The sequence below is a fragment of the Perca flavescens genome, chromosome 12 (genome assembly GCF_004354835.1).
Source record: "Perca flavescens isolate YP-PL-M2 chromosome 12, PFLA_1.0, whole genome shotgun sequence".
Classification (NCBI taxonomy): Eukaryota; Metazoa; Chordata; class Actinopteri; order Perciformes; family Percidae; genus Perca; species Perca flavescens.
In genome coordinates, this window is record NC_041342.1 from 5,661,933 (window position 1) to 5,677,807 (window position 15,875).

General features: G+C 47.3%; 1 protein-coding gene across 3 annotated transcripts in view; it reads left to right on the top strand.

Annotated features, from left to right (window-relative positions):
- Positions 1 to 2,445: 2,445 nt before the first annotated feature.
- Positions 2,446 to 15,875, top strand: part of lingo3b (leucine rich repeat and Ig domain containing 3b) — a 51,620-nt gene continuing 38,190 nt past the window's right edge. Inside the window, exon 1 of one of the 3 annotated variants that reach the window (XM_028592706.1) lies at positions 2,446 to 2,668. The gene's annotated coding sequence lies outside the window, so the exon portion shown is untranslated. Of the gene's footprint in view, positions 2,669 to 15,586; positions 15,863 to 15,875 lie in introns of those variants that run through there. The other 2 variants (XM_028592707.1, XM_028592705.1) reach the window with 2 other exon arrangements.

Sequence of the window (15,875 nt, forward strand, 5' to 3'; positions counted from 1 at the left end):
GTTGTGAGTTATACGTGCTCTAGTTTGAGTTATAGTTCCGTTATGGCGACGGAGAAAGATGCAGTCCATTGTGGCAACGCTGGCAAATAACCAGAAGTTAAAGCCTGAGCAAGAACAGTCAATCATTAAAGCTGCGAGCAGCGATGGACAGGCCCTCGCGCCTCTGCGCGCGTCGGGGTTACCGGCGGACGCCGCTCCTTGCGACCGTGCATTTGCGCGGCACTCAGACGCCACAAACCGTCACCAATGAAAAGGGAACTCCCCGCCGAGTTCAACAATACCTCACACAAGACTCTACGTCATACGGTTCATTAGCTGTGAAAGGGGGCGTGGCTAAAGCATAGGGGGCGGGTCCAACCATTACCAATTAAAAATGAAGCCTCTGCTGAGATGAATGATACCTCAAACAAGACTCTACCTTAAATGGGTCAGCATGTATGAAAGGGGGCGTGGCTTAAACATAGGGGGCGGGCCAAACCATCACCAATGAAGAAGGAAGTCTCTGCTGAGTTTAATGATACCTCACACAAGGGTATACCTTAAACGGTTCAAATGTTATACAAGGGGGCGTGGCTTATGCATAGGGCGTGGGTCAAACCATCACCAATGAAGAAGGTACACTCGATTTACACCCACTTCCTGGTTCGGCGGCGAAACGCACAAAATGGCCGCCCTGCCACGGCCACGCCCTATGACGAAAAGTTTTTCTTTAAACAACTTTTCATCTTTAACATCTTAAGATGGCACAGACCGAGTTTGAAGTTGATCGGATGAAATCTCTAGGAGGAGTTCGTTAAAGTACGACATGTGGATATGGCCAAAATCGCACTTATTTTGAACATTTAATTCAAAATGGCGGACTTCCTGTTGGGTTTAAGTTTTATGTACATCTTGACATGTTACATATGTATACCAAGTTTCGTGAGTCTACGTTAAACGCACTGCAGGGGCTCAATTTTCTTAACTTTCTAGGGGGCGCTAGCGAGCCCTTTTTGTGCGCCTATTCCCGAAACCCTTAAAATACGTAAATTTTCACCAGACTTGATGCGACAGCCAAATTTGGTGAGTTTTTGAATATATTAAACCCCTCAAAAAGCCAATTCATTTGACGGGAAAATAATAATAATTCCTTCAGTTTCAATAGGGTCTTCGCCGCTGTCGGCGCTCTGGCCCTAATTAGCCTATTGTAAAAATAGGCTAACGATTGTGTCACATAGTAGAGGAATTACCGTATAGTACAGGAGAAGCTCGCAGGCAGTTTTGAGTTACATTAGCTGTTTAGGTTTAATTACTAATGTTAACTAGCATTTTAGTTAGCAATAATTAGCCTGTGCCCATGTTATCTCCTTACATATACCTACGCTCTCCGTCTCTGCAAGATTGGGAATGATTGAGATTTCTCTCGGCACAGCTACCAGAAGACTTCCAACTTTCAGACAGGTTGCTCACGTCACATCTACGTCTCTCTCAGTTGGAGGCTGCTCAGTAAAGCTAGCGATGACCGGAAAAGTGCTTCTAATATCCTTCACTGGTCTCCGTCCAGAGCAACGGGATCTGTTGGTCCATTCTTACATACTGTCTATGGGTATATCCAATAGTTTTAAACTTCAACAGAGTAACTTTAAGGAAGTTAACACTGTCTTGTCAATGGAGAGTGGCCAGACTCTCTGTACAAATGTAATGTACGAGAGTCTAGTAGGACCAGGCTAGGGGATATGTCCCCTCCAATATTTAGAAGAGGTAGATTCGTCCCTCTCATGTACGGAAAACAAGAACTGTGTCTACTTGTGCTACATCGTGGGGTTGAAAAACCCAACAGGAGCGTGAAAATTAAAGATGTGATTTCTTTTGATTTTGTTGTCTTTTATGTAGATTTAAACGTTGGAGCTTTTGGCTTTAACAAGGTCTCATTCTCAACAGATTTGTTGTTGAGATGTACGATTCCTAAACAAAAACAACATCCTGAGACACGTGTGATGTTTAGAATATGCAGAAAGTTTTGAACAATACAGGAGAATAATAATTCCCTTGTTTTCTTCTAGAAAAATTCACCAGAATGCAGGAAATTAAGTGTTTGACGCTCAAAATCAGACCCCCGGTTATAATGTGTGTGTTGTTGTGTTTGTGTGTGTGTGTTTGTGTTTGTGTGTGTGTGTTTGTGTGTGTTTGTGTGTGTGTGTGTGTGTGTGCGTGTGTGTGTGTCCAATGTTGAAACAAAACCTACGCCCTTGCTATTGGAGGTACAAAAAAAACAACAAAACAACACAATAAACAAGGCATAGAAAAAATCTTAGCAGCACACAACCAACAGATTGATTATGAACAATTTGCATCACTTTAGTGGTCAGAGTCAAATAAAATCCCTATCAATTATCTTAATTAAAAGTAGGCCTGTCAATTATCAGCACAAATACAGTTATAAACAACTGGATCATTTGTCTGCAGCAGCATTACATAGTAAGGAGTTTACAATTTTAAGTTTAGTGAGTACATTCCAGTTAACGCTGCTTGACTTTAAGCCAGCTGACCAAATGTGGGAGGTTTGCTTGTTGGCCGGTTTACCAGGATGGTCGGATGCAGTCAGTGGATAGACTAGTCCCGCATGCGTTAGCTTGGCGCAGGAGCTCAAGGTGTGGAAAGGCAGCTAACCCAAAAAGTACGTCTTCTGGTAAGTCTAAAGTTGTCTTTTTTTTTTTTTTTTTTTTTACATGTTGTGTCATCTTAGCTAAAATGCTAACATTGACCACTGGCAGGCCTACGTTCAGAAGTCTTCTGGAGTGCTGTGTGTGCAGTCACTGGGGCTAACCTTGAGCTAGCTGTAGGCTGGCTGCTTGTTAAATCCCAATGTCGTATTTTTATTTATTTTTTATTTTTAGACGTGTTAAACACAGAACATGCAACATATGGGTGTGGAGACTTTGGAGTTGTTTAAAGGCAGAGCTGGGCTGGGTAACAGAAAGCAAACGGATCAGATTCATGTAACTAACTAGAATGATTGACTACAGTTCTGTTAATCAACGGAGTGTTTAATTGACTAATCATTTCAGCTGGACTAGTAGGCCTGTATATTGTCGGGTAGTTTAATTTATAATAAAACATCATATTTTATAAACTTTATGTGTTTTGTGTGCAAAAATCTTAATTTGCAAGTGACTAGCAACTTAAGCTGTCAGATGAATTTAGTGGAGTAAAAAGTACAGTAGTGAAGTAGAAAGTGGCATGAAAAGACCCAATAACTTATATTTTATATTTAATACCATTGATAATATTGATAATTACTCTGCAATTCCATTACTGTGCAATACCTGTATACTGTGCAATATCATTACTCTCATTGTCCAATATCTATTACTCATTGAATATGATCACCACTATTGGGCAATATTCAAATAATGTGCAATAACCCACACTGCATATCACACTGTATATAAAACCATACTTATTTTTATGTATATATAGTGTCTCAACTGTGCACCTTACCCCCCCTCTTTTTCTTTGTTGCACTAATTATTTTATTTCATGTTGTTACATTTTTGGACGTATATGTTGGCACTGGGAAAATAGTTGCTTTTTAATCTCATTGTACATGTGTATAGTGACAATAAAAGGCATTCTATTGTATTCTTTTCCAACTTGCACACACTTTTCAGGAGAGCTGTTTTATGCCAGTTATTGTCTAGTTGGATGTTGCACTTCCTATAAATAACTGATGTTTTGTTTAGAAGACAAAACTGTTTTGGACTTTTTACACAGAGAATATTTTGACATGTCACAAATGAAGGCTGAATTCCATTTAGCTGCTTCAGTTTCAGGGTCCTGGTATTGTGCATGCTGGCTTACTGTCATGGCTTACTGGGAAACAAATAGAACAGAGCGGGGGGGGTAATGTTAATAGTAACACCCTCCATGCTGTGTGTGAGGAATAAGATGGTGAAACTGGTGCATTTAGACATATTTTGGCAGTGATATGAGTGTTTGAAACACTCTGAATATGCAGTGAAGAAGTGCTGCCGGAGTGGAAAGGAGTATTTGGGTAGTATTGTGTAATGTTTCAGCGACACAAATGGCACAAACATGTATTCTCACGAGTTCAACTATTTCATCTCAAGCGAGAAAAAGGTTGTTTTGCGAAAGCCAATCAGTGTTGAGATTCTCCTGCATAGCATAGCCCTGATTGATCCCAACTCCAATTGGAAAACAAGCATTTTGAAAGTTGTTTGATATCGTCTTGCGGACAGACCTGACAAAGCATGAATTCTGACTTTTTACTAAACAGCATCTTGATGTTGTTATTTTGAGTCAACATACTTTTCTTACGTTTATTGCAATTAAATTGCACGTGGCTGTTGATTCGATATACTGTAATAGCGATTGCTCAACACCCTCGCTCACGTTTGTATTGTAGGTGCATTATTTACATGCTGAAGTAGTTACACTGCATTAAGATAATGTAATTAATAGTGGGTTTATCGTTATTTGCTACAGAATGCTTAGTCTATATGTCAAGATCAAAGTTGGCCTATATAGTAACTCAAAAAATACAGTTCAATCACAACTGAAAATATGCCTCATTGTGTGTATATGAATAGAGGTGAATAAATATATTTATTTAAACCCAAGCTCACATGGACACATTACAGTTTGCTTACAGAGAGAAAAAGGGGAGTGGAAGATGCTGTCACAACCCTGCTGAATGGAATTTACAATCACCTTGAAACACCTGCCTCTCATGTACGCATCCTGTTTGCAGATTTCTCTTCAGCTTTCAACACCATCCAGTCACACATGTTGGTAGAGAAGCTGACAAACATGGGTGTAAACCTCACTCTTGTAAAGTGGATTCAGGACTTTTTGACAGGCAGACAACAGTATGTGAGGGTGGGTCACAGTCAGTCAAGAACCATCATGACAAACACGGGAGTGCCACAAGGATGCGCTTTATGACCACTGTTATTTATTTTATATACTAATGATTGTGTCAGCCACCATTCCAACTGCTCACTGATTAAGTTTGCAGATGATGCTGCCCTGGTCGGTTTTTTTTAACAGATAATGAACAGGGCTACAGGACTGAGGTTGACCACTTCCATGAATGGTGCAATCAAAACTCACAAATTTTCTGTCCAGAACAGGAATAGGTGGACAAGGTGACTTAAATGGGCAGAAAAATTACTGGATCCGATGTTAAAAGCATCTCCAACCTCACAGAACAGTATACCCTCAATCTGGCCCTGAGTATACTGGATGATCCATCCCACCCACTTTTCTCAGAGTTTTCCCCCCCTCCCCTCTGGATGTAGGTTTGGAATGCCCCTAACAAAAACCAAATGTTTCATTACATAATTTGTGCCGAGGAGCATTCAGTTACTGAACAGATCACACACAGGCACATAGACATTTTATTATGTGTACTATTGATTATTTATTGAATTATCTATTGATTCATCTTAGCTATTGGACTGATGATTGCATGCCACCACCATTGCTGCGTTGTTGTTGTTGTTTTCTGTATCCTCTACGTCTTCACAGCTGTTGGATGTTTGGTGTGGTTTTTATTGTTTATGGTTATTTACTGTTGGATGTGCTTAATGTTTAATGTGGCTCCCTTGTAGGGCTGCACAATTAATCGAATTTTAATCACGATCACGATTTTGGCTTCCCACGATAAAATTTTCGTGATCGAGCAATATTTAAAAAGCGTCATTCCGTTCATAGAGCGCTCCTTATCAAAGGTTTTGCAAAGCCAATCTGTCTGATCACGTGCCTACATGAGCCAATCAGAGTTGTTCCCTGCACCGCGCAGCTCAGTTTCTAGATGTAGACCGTCCCGTAACGTGAGTCATCACGTCATCATAAGCCGGTCACGATGTTTACCAGTTTACCAGTAAATGCAACATTTTGTCCTGTCTGTTTTGTTTTTCAGACAACAGCAGTGACCATAGTGCTAGTTTGTGTCTTTTGTAGCTTTAGCAGCAGACTGTTGGACGTCCTGCTGCTGGAATCCTCTCCCGTGAAATACAGTGACACTACACCGTTTAGCTGTCAGCATTTTAGCCGTGTTTAATCCAGTTACTACTGTGGCTAACGGTAGGCTAACGTTACCTGCTGTGTAACGTGTTATTAGTGTTTACTAGCGTGACATGCAGCGATGTTTATGTTGCCTCTAACGTGGGTTTCGGAGCATCAGAGCGCAACACAGACCTGTAAGTGGCAGTGTAATGAGCCACCAAAATCTGCGTTGCTATTTCGTCAGATAGATACCTTACGGCAAACGTGCATGTATGAAAAACGGTCACACAACAGCTGAAACGGCATACTCCTTCACAGTATCCTTCAATAAAGGAGGAATGTAGCACAATATGGATGTATTAGCAGGAATGTAGCACAATATGGATGTAAAAGCAGTTATAATTAGCCTATGTGACAATACAATTTGTTTTGGTTAAAATCAACAAATAATCGTGATAATTAATCGTTCTCTCAATATTGATCAAAATAATCGTGATTATCATTTTGGCCATAATCGTGCAGCCCTACTCCCTTGAGTGCAAAACAAATTACCCTCGGAGCAATAAAGATTTCATTCCTTCATCAATTAAACTAGCGCCAGTAAGGCAACGCAAAGCAAATGTACTTGGCCTGTGTCAACCCAACATTACATTAAAAAAAAAGTAGAGGTTTGTGAAAAGATGTGTGTAGGGTGTGTGAGGAGGGTATTTGCTGGACTTGGCCTCCACCAGGCATCCTGACGTGCCGGACCCCTGGCCTCGGGGTCGCAGGCCAGACTTCTCCTTTCCTGCGATGAGCTGTTAACTGACCTCAGGGGCAGTCAGTCAGGCTAGAACAGTGTGTTTCTCAGCGTGCGTTTCTGTGTGTGTGTGTTGGAACCTTAGCACCCTGTGATCTGATTTACTCTGACAAGGCAACAGGACCGAACAATAAAAATGTCTATTTTTCTCTTGTTCGTTCGCTCTCTCTCTCTCTCTCTCTCTCTCTCTCTCTCTCTCTCTCTCTCTCTCTCTGCATGCTCCAGGCGAAATGGAGGAGATGATTAAACAGAACAAACCCACTGGAAGAATGTCATTCCCAAAGAGTCATTTTTGGAGCCTAAATCCCTTTTGTATGTTCTACTCATAATTCTACATCAGGAACAGTTTGGTGTCGTTTGGCTCAGAATGCTGCAGCAAAATTACCTACAAGACCCCGTAAATGAATGCATATAACCAGTTTTGACACGCTAACCCCATGTGATCCAGAGGAGACCGGACCTTTGCAGTCATGGTGCCTCGGCTCTGGAACTAAATGCTGAAGTAGATTGGGCAAGCTAGTTATTTATCTTTGTTTGAATCGCTCCTAATAACTTGTTTCTATTTGTAGTCTCTTTTTAGCAACAATTTGTGTCTCGTGTATTGTCAGTATATTCAAGTCACAGAACCAAGCCTCTGTTTTTCTGAAAGCTAAATCCCTGTTCATCTTTGTTAAACCCAGAAGATTTAAAGTTTAACAACACTTTCTGCTGTGGAGGTATTTCCAGAATCCTTCAAGACTTTTCTAACCATCTGGATGCAAAAAGTATTCCATTTGCCATGTATGGAAATATAATAAGTGGTGGTCCAGCAAACCAAATATTGTTTCATCCAAATGAACAGAAATTATTTTAAGACTTTAGAGCCGCCATTTTAGCAGCATTAAATCTCTCCGCATATATTTCATGGATTTCCATGAAATTGACATTCATGGTCTCCAGACTATGTGTACCCAAATGACTTTGGTAATCACCATTTCATCTAGCGCCACCATGACGTTGACATTTGTGATTTTGAGTGAAATGTTTCCATAAAATCTGATACACACATTCATGTCTCCCTCAGGATAAATTGTAATAACTCATGGTGATGCTCTGACTTTAAATCTAGAGCCATCATCAGGTAAATAAATTAATTTATCCAAATACTTTGGTGTTTGAATTACCTGCAAAACTAATGACACTCCCATCAGCCTCAGCTGTACTTTGTTTAGTGCTAAATAGAAAATGTTAGCATGCACACTAAACTCTTAACATACTAAACTAAGATGTTGAAGATGGGAAATATGCTAAATATCAGAATGTTAGCATTGTCATTGGGAGCATTTTGGCATGCTGATGTTAGCATTTAGCTCAAACCACTGTAAGTACAGCCTCACGGAGCTGCTAGCCTGGCTGAAGACACCTTTCGGAATTTTTTTTTCTTAGTTATGTAAATTGAATACATGATGGCATGTATTGTTTTAATTTGAATATGTTTTTAAATTGTATTTTATTTAATCGCATTTCTCTATATTTATTCAACTGTGATATTAACATTAACCGTTTTTTTATCAATTATTTTCTCAAATTGCAATAATTTTCTTTTCCACCTCTTAAATCTGTGCTCTCAGTCTTAGGGCTGTGCAGTTAAAGGTGCTTTAGGTAGGATTGTGAAGATCCAGGACTTCTCAGTCCCCCCCTTCTGCTAAAACCCAAACAGTCTGCTAAGCCCCTCCCCCCACAAGGGAGAATGAATGCGTGTGCATGAGCAGTGATTGACATGCACTTCGACACTCCCACTGGCCCTGATTGGTGCATCTGAACAGGGAGTGGTGGATTTTTGCAAATCGCACTACAGGCTGTAGGAGGAGCTGGATTTTTTTTTTTTTTTAAATGACTTGCTTCATGTAGTTCTACTGGAACATAAGATCAGTTTCAGCAAATATGACAGAAAGTTGTATAAGTCTTACCTACTGCATCTTTAATCAAAATTGAATTGGGATTATGCTTTCGGCTCCCAATGATCACAAAAACAGAATAATCGAGAAAAACAATTATTTATCTCATTACGTTTTGCAAGTAAACTCTTATTTTCTCTTGTGTTCTGAATGAAAAAATAAAGTTAAATAGGAAAAGTATTACATTTCACAGTTATGTTTTTATACTGTTGATTTATTTAACTTTTTCCACAGTTTTTTTAAAGGTGCCCTGCCATACCAACCGTTTTTTGTTACGGTTAGGACAGAACGGACCCAAATGCAGAACTCAGCACAAATCACTTTATTAGGAAAAGTGGGAAAGTGAATGGGGAAGTGGGGAGGTGGATGCCAGAGAGGGGAGCACAGGCACGGGGGCTGGAACCGGGAACAGAGGCACGGGGAGACCGGGTCTGAGAACTCGACAGGGAAGTACTGGAGCGCGGAGAGGCGAGGGCTGAGGCAGGCTGGTCCAGGAAACCGTGAGGGGGAACTGGATGGAGGAGCCAGCTGACTGGAGGCAGAGTGACGAGGAAGGCAATGGCTGAAACAAAAAGACAGAAAACGGATTACAAAGATACAAGCAGAAGAACACTCAGGGGAATTTGCAGAAGCTTGAGACGCGTGTCACCAAGTAGGCAGGAGCAACGATCAAGCGAAGGTGGTGAGTCAATCCGGGTTTATATACTGGGCTTGATTGGAGTTGATGGCGGCAGGTGTGTATGGTGGGAAGAGCGGTAGTGAGGAGGCGAGCAGGTGTGCGCAATCAGCTGGCTGGCACAGACAGGAAGGGAGGGGGAACACAGAGAGAAACAGAGGCAACACAAACTGACAGCAAAACATGAGGAAAAGAAAAACAGGAACTCACAGCCAGCCGGACTCCAACCACCACAGTACCCCCTCCTCAACGGACGCCTCCAGGCGGACCGCCAGGCTTGTCCGGGTGGGCCCTGTAGAAGTCGTCCAGCAGGGTCCTGTCAAGTATCTGGCTAGTGGGAATCCACGACCGCCTCCTCGGGACCATATCCGCCCAGTCCACCAGGTACCGATAACCCCGACCTCACGTCAGACATCCAGGAGGCGTCGACTGTGTAGGCCGGGTGGCCGCCGATGATGCGTGGAGGAGGAGGTGCTGCCACTGGGACGGAGAGAGGACTTGTGGAGACCGGTTTGATATGGGAGACATGGAAAACTGGGTGGATTTTCATGTGCGATGGGAGTGTTAGCCTGACCGTGGTGGGGTTCACAACCGACTCAATGGTATAGGGACCCACGAACCGGGGGCGAAGTTTCTTGGAGGTGGACGGAAGGGGAAGATCCCGGGAGGAGAGCCACACCCTCTGGCCCGGCCGGTAGGAGGGAGCGGGATGCGATGGCGGTCTGCCAGGCGTTTGTTCCGGCAGCTGTTCGTTGGAGAGCAGCCCTAGCCTCCCTCCACACTCGACGACAACGTCGGAGATGGGTCTGGACCGACGGAACCGTTACTTCCTCCTCCAAGGACGGGAACAGCGGGGGCTGGAACCCCATGGCGCACATAAACGGAGACATCCCAGTGGCAGCGCTGATGAGAGAGTTGTGGGCGACTCGACCCAGGGGAGATAGGAACTCCACGAGGTGGGATTGCGGTAGGCCACACACCGGAGGGGCCCCCAGGTCCTGGTTGGCCCGCTCGGTTTGCCCGTTGGTCTGGGGGTGATAGCCGGATGACAGGCTGGCGGTGGCACCGAGGGCTTGGCAGAAGGCTTTCCACACTTGGGAAGAAAACTGGGGCCCCGGTCGGAGACAATGTCCTGAGGAATGCCATGGAGTCTGAAGACATGGTGGACAAGGAGACGAGCCGTTTCCAGGGAAGTAGGTAACTTGGACAGGGGGATGAAGTGGACTGATTTTGAGAACCGATCCACGATGGTGAGGATGACCGTGTTGCCGTTGGAGTTGGGCAGTCCGGTGACAAAGTCCAGGGCGATGTGGGACCAGGGCCGACCGGGGACGGGAGGGGTGGAGCAGACCGGCGGGCGGCTGATGGGATGCCTTGGCACGGGCGCACACCTCACAGGCTGCCACAAAGTCCCGGCAGTCCTTTCCATGGGGGGCCACCAAAATCTCTGTCGGAGCAGGAACAGGGTCCGGGCCATTCCTGGGTGGCAGCTGAACTTTGAGGGCGGCGCCCATTGAGGACCTGGGAGCGGACGCTGGGGGGGACGAGAGGCGGTTAGGGGGACCGGTACCAGGGTCAGGGTCCGTGGACTGGGCCCGCGGACGGCGGACTCCACGTCCCAAACCAGGGACGCGACCAGGCAGGAACGGGGCAAGATGGTATCAGGTTGGGTAACCGGTCGTCAGTAGAATGGAGACGGGACAGGGCGCCTGGCTTGGTGTTGTGGGATCCGGGGACGATAAGACAGGGTAAAGTTGAACGGTTGAAGAACAGGGCCCACCTAGCCTGGCGGGAGTTGAGTCTTTGGGCGCTCTGGATGTATGACAGGTTTTTGTGGTCCGTCCAAACCAGGAAGGGGTGTTCAGAGCCCTCAAGCCAATGTCTCCATTCCTCCAGGGCCAGTTTCACTGCCAATAGTTCCCGGTCTCCCACGCAGTAGTTGCGCTCAGTGGGGGTCAGGCGGGCGGGAGAAGAAGGCGCAAGGGTGGAGCTTGTGGTCAGCGGGGGAGCGCTGGGACAGGGTAGCGCCGACGCCCACATCTGAGGCATCCACCTCCACCACGAATTGAAGGGAGGGGTCAGGGTTAGTGAGGATGGGGGCGGAGGTGAACTTTGTTTTCAGGAGGGAGAAAGCTGCAGCGGCTTCTGGGGACCAGACGAAGGGCACAGAGGTGGAGGTGAGACGAGTGAGGGGAGCGACCAGGAACTGTAATTACGAATAAAGCGCCGATAGAAGTTGGCAAAGCCCAAAAAGCGCTGCAGCTGTTTGATAGAAGTGGGGTGGGCCACTCCACAACAGCCCGGATTTTGGCCGGGTCAGCGAAGCTGCCCACGCTCAATGATGAAACCGAGGAACTGTAACGGATGGGACGTGGAATTCACACTTTTCAGCCTTTACAAAAGACGGTTTTCCAGAAGCCGCTGCAGAACCAGGCGGACATGCTCAATGTGTTGGACTGGGTCGGGGAGAAGATCAGGATATCGTCTAAGTAAACAAACACAAACCGGTGCAAAAAGTCACGAAGGACGTCGTTAATGAGGGCTTGGAAAAACGGCGGGGCATTGGTGAGGCCGAATGGCATTACCAGATACTCGTAGTGCCCTAGTGGGGTGTTAAATGCCGTTTTCCATTCGTCCCCTCCCGGATCCGCACTAGATGATAAGCGCTATGCGAAGGTCTAAACCGTAAAAATGGCAGACCGGGAGAGGGACTCAAAAACAGAGTCCATAAGGGGAAGAGGGTATTTGTTTTTGACCGTGATGGAGTTGAGCCCCGGTAGTCGATACAAGGACGGAGGGATTTGTCTTTCTTGGAGACAAAGAAAAGCCAGCGCCTAGAGGGACGATGAGGGGCGAATGATGCCAGCAGCCAGGGAATCTTTAATATACTGCTCCATAGCTTCTCTCCGGACGGGACAGATTAAACAGATGGCTAGACGGGAGCGGGGCGTCCGGGAGGAGGGAGATGGAGCAGTCATAAGGGCGGTGGGGGGGTAAAGACAGGGCCTGCTCTTTACTGAACACGGTGGCAAGGTCATGGTACTCTGAGGGAACAAGGGTTAAATCAGGAGGAACGGGAGGAGGGTGAATTTGGGTGGGCTTACCGGGGGCTCGAGCGGACAATAGGCAAGATGCATGGCAATGAGCGCTCCAATTCCTGATCTTCCCCCGCGCCCAGTCTACGTTGGGGTTGTGCAGAATGAGCCAGGGGAGACCCAGAACGATAGGGTTGACGGGGGAGGTGACGAGGTGAAACGAGATCGACTCATGGTGATTACCCGAGGTGAGGAGGCGGAGCTGGGGAGTGCAGTGAGTAACTGTGGTGAGGGGCTGACCACTGAGGCCGGTGGCATGGAGGGGAGTATCTAGGGTATTTGGGGATGGCGAGCTGCCGAGCGATCTCAACGCCTAAAAGATTTTCGCCGGCACCGAATCAACCAACGCCCCAGAGGAAGCGATCCCTCCTGCCATGATAGGGAAACATCCAGCAGGAAGCGGAATTGGGAGAATGTCGGCTCGCCAGAGCTCCCAAGGCTACTGGCGAGCCGACTTTTGGGCGAACCGGCAGGTGGACAGATAATGACCGGCTGACCACAGTAAATACACACCCCGGCGAGACGACGGCGTTCCCGCTCCTCCGGGTGAGGCGGCGCGCCCAACTGCATGGGTTCGGGTGGAGGAGGAGAGGGAGGAGCCGGGGTGCCGCCGAGCGCGACTGGGAAGGCGGGGAGCAGGGACCCGTGGTGGCGGAAGGCAGGACCGGAAGAGGAGGAGCCGGGACCCGCGTTCTCTATCCCTCTCCCGGAGACGATTGTCTAAATCGATGGCCGCTTCAATGAGCCCATCGAGGCCCGCGGCTCGCCCCTGGCAGCCAAGTGGTCCTTAATCCGCCACTAAGGCCGCCCAGGAACGCCAAGAACGGAGAGCCGGGCTGTTCCAACCCGATCTAGCGGCCAGAATGCGGAAGTCAACGGAGTACCCGCGACGCTGCGAACCCCTGCCGGAGCGCCATGAGCCGGGAAGCCTTAGCCTCCCTTGCACAGGGTGATCAAACACCCTCCTCATTTCCCCACAAAGGAGGAGTATGAGGAGAGGAGGTGAGGCTGCCCCTTGCTCACAGAGGTGTACCACTCCAGGGCGCGGGTCGCTGAGCAACCCGGGCGACGCAACACACCTTGGCCTCGCCTGAGCTGTAGGTTAGTGACTGCCTCCAAACACCAGGTTGCACTGCACGAGAAACCCCTCGCAGGTTCCCAGTATGCCGGAGAATTCTCGGGAGGGAAACTGGGGACCCGAGAGGCGGAGAAGCGACGGAGGATGCGACCGGATCGTGAGTGGGAGGCGAGACGCAGAAGCGGGCTGAGAGACATTAATGGGAGGGTTGGACATGTCGGAGTAAGGAGACTGGGCACTCAGACGCCGGATCTCTTCGGGTCAGGGTGCGAATGGACTCGGCCATGGCCTGAATAGCCGAGGAATGCTGACCGAGCAACGCACCCTGAGCGGACACGGCGAACAGCAAGTCCTGGGGGGGGGGGTTGGGAGAGTCAGAGGGGGATTGTGAGCCTGCTGGGTCCATGATGGCTTGATCGTTCTGTTACGGTTAGGACAGAACGGACCCAAATGCAGAACTCGCACAAATCACTTTATTAGGAAAAGTGGGAAAGTGAATGGGGAAGTGGGGAGGTGGATGCCAGAGAGGGGAGCACAGGCACGGGGCTGGAACCGGGAACAGAGGCACGGGAGACCGGGTCTGAGAACTCGACAGGGAAGTACTGGAGCGCTGGAGAGGCGAGGGCTGAGGCAGGCTGGTGCAGGAAACCGTGAGGGGGAACTGGATGGAGGAGCCAGCTGACTGGAGGCAGAGTGACGAGGAAGGCAATGGCTGAAACAAAAAGACAGAAAACGGATTACAAAGATACAAGCAGAAGAACACTCAGGGGAATTTGCAGAAGCTTGAGACGCGTGTCACCAAGTAGGCAGGAGCAACGATCAAGCGAAGGTGGTGAGTCAATCCGGGGTTTATATACTGGGCTTGATTGGAGTTGATGGCCGGCAGGTGTGTATGGTGGGAAGAGCGGTAGTGAGGAGGCGAGCAGGTGTGCGCAATCAGCTGGCTGGCACAGACAGGAAGGGAGGGGGGAACACAGAGAGAAACAGAGGCAACACAAACTGACAGCAAAACATGAGGAAAAGAAAAACAGGAACTCACAGCCAGCCGGATTCCAACCACCACAGTTTTTACTTGCATTTTTTGAAATATTTTAGGTCCATATGTGTTTGTGTTATGTGGTGAATGTGAAAATGAACTGCTACCTCCTCTGTCAGCTCTAGCCACTGAAAAGAAATAAATGGAGAAATTGGGCCAATTACAAAAGCTTGTCAGTCTGACATCATATTGCCTGAGCTCATTACTATTCATTAGCTCGCCCAGTTGGGCTGGGTAAAGGATTCTGACAGCCAGGCTCTCATTGGCTAGCTGTTAACCAATCAGATTCAAACAGCTTAGCTTGTTGAATATTAATGAGAACTGGCAGAAATCGAGCTGAGTCTTCTTGTAGGCTTTCTATACCACGCTAGAATGGCTTGAAACAAGGTAACCTTGGCATTATTCCACAAAAAATAATTGCAACATATTTCCACAAGTCAACGAGTAATCGTGTTAAATTATCGTGATTTCAATATTGACCGAAATAATTGTGATTTTATTTTTTTCCATAATCGAGCAGCCCTACTCAGTCTCTTCGTTTTTCTCTCTGCCTGGCCGTTTAGACAGACTCCCTAAGCCTTACGCCCGGAAGCCCACTGAATTGTGAATCCAAACAGCCGGAGCAGCAGCAGATAGACAGTGACTGAAAAATGGGAGGGGGGGAGGTAGTTAGACCTAAACAGTGAGAGAGCAGAGCAAGAGAGAGAGGGAGCATTGAGTGAGAGATGAAAAGCATGCTAAGCGAGAGCGAAGCACTCACACTGAAGGAGGCAGAGGCAACAGCTACAGCAACAGCACGGTCCTTTCCCATCCTCCCTTTCCTCTATCATAATCCCACATCCACGCCGGGGGAGATGGAGGGCACCCTGACCCGCTGAGGATCACTGTTTAAAGGAGAGGAAAATCTCACATGACACCCCCCCCACCTGTGAGTGCCTGGATCATATTTTTGGGACAATAACCAACGAGGAGTGAAACGGGGGTGTGTACACAAACGAGCCTGCCGGCAGGAGGGAGGGAGGGAAGTAGGAGAGAAAAGAGGGGGATGAGTGGCAGTTTTGGTACAGCTGCTGATGCCAGGGTCTGCGAGTGAGACAGAGACGGACTGAGGAGTGGAGGGCGGCACGTGTGGAGCAGTGTCAACTTGTGGGCCAAGAGGAGAGGAAAAAAGATTCACATACGCACACAGCTGGACAGATGAGGAGACATCAGGGACCACGCTTCAGTCCTGGGTACGTCCACTTA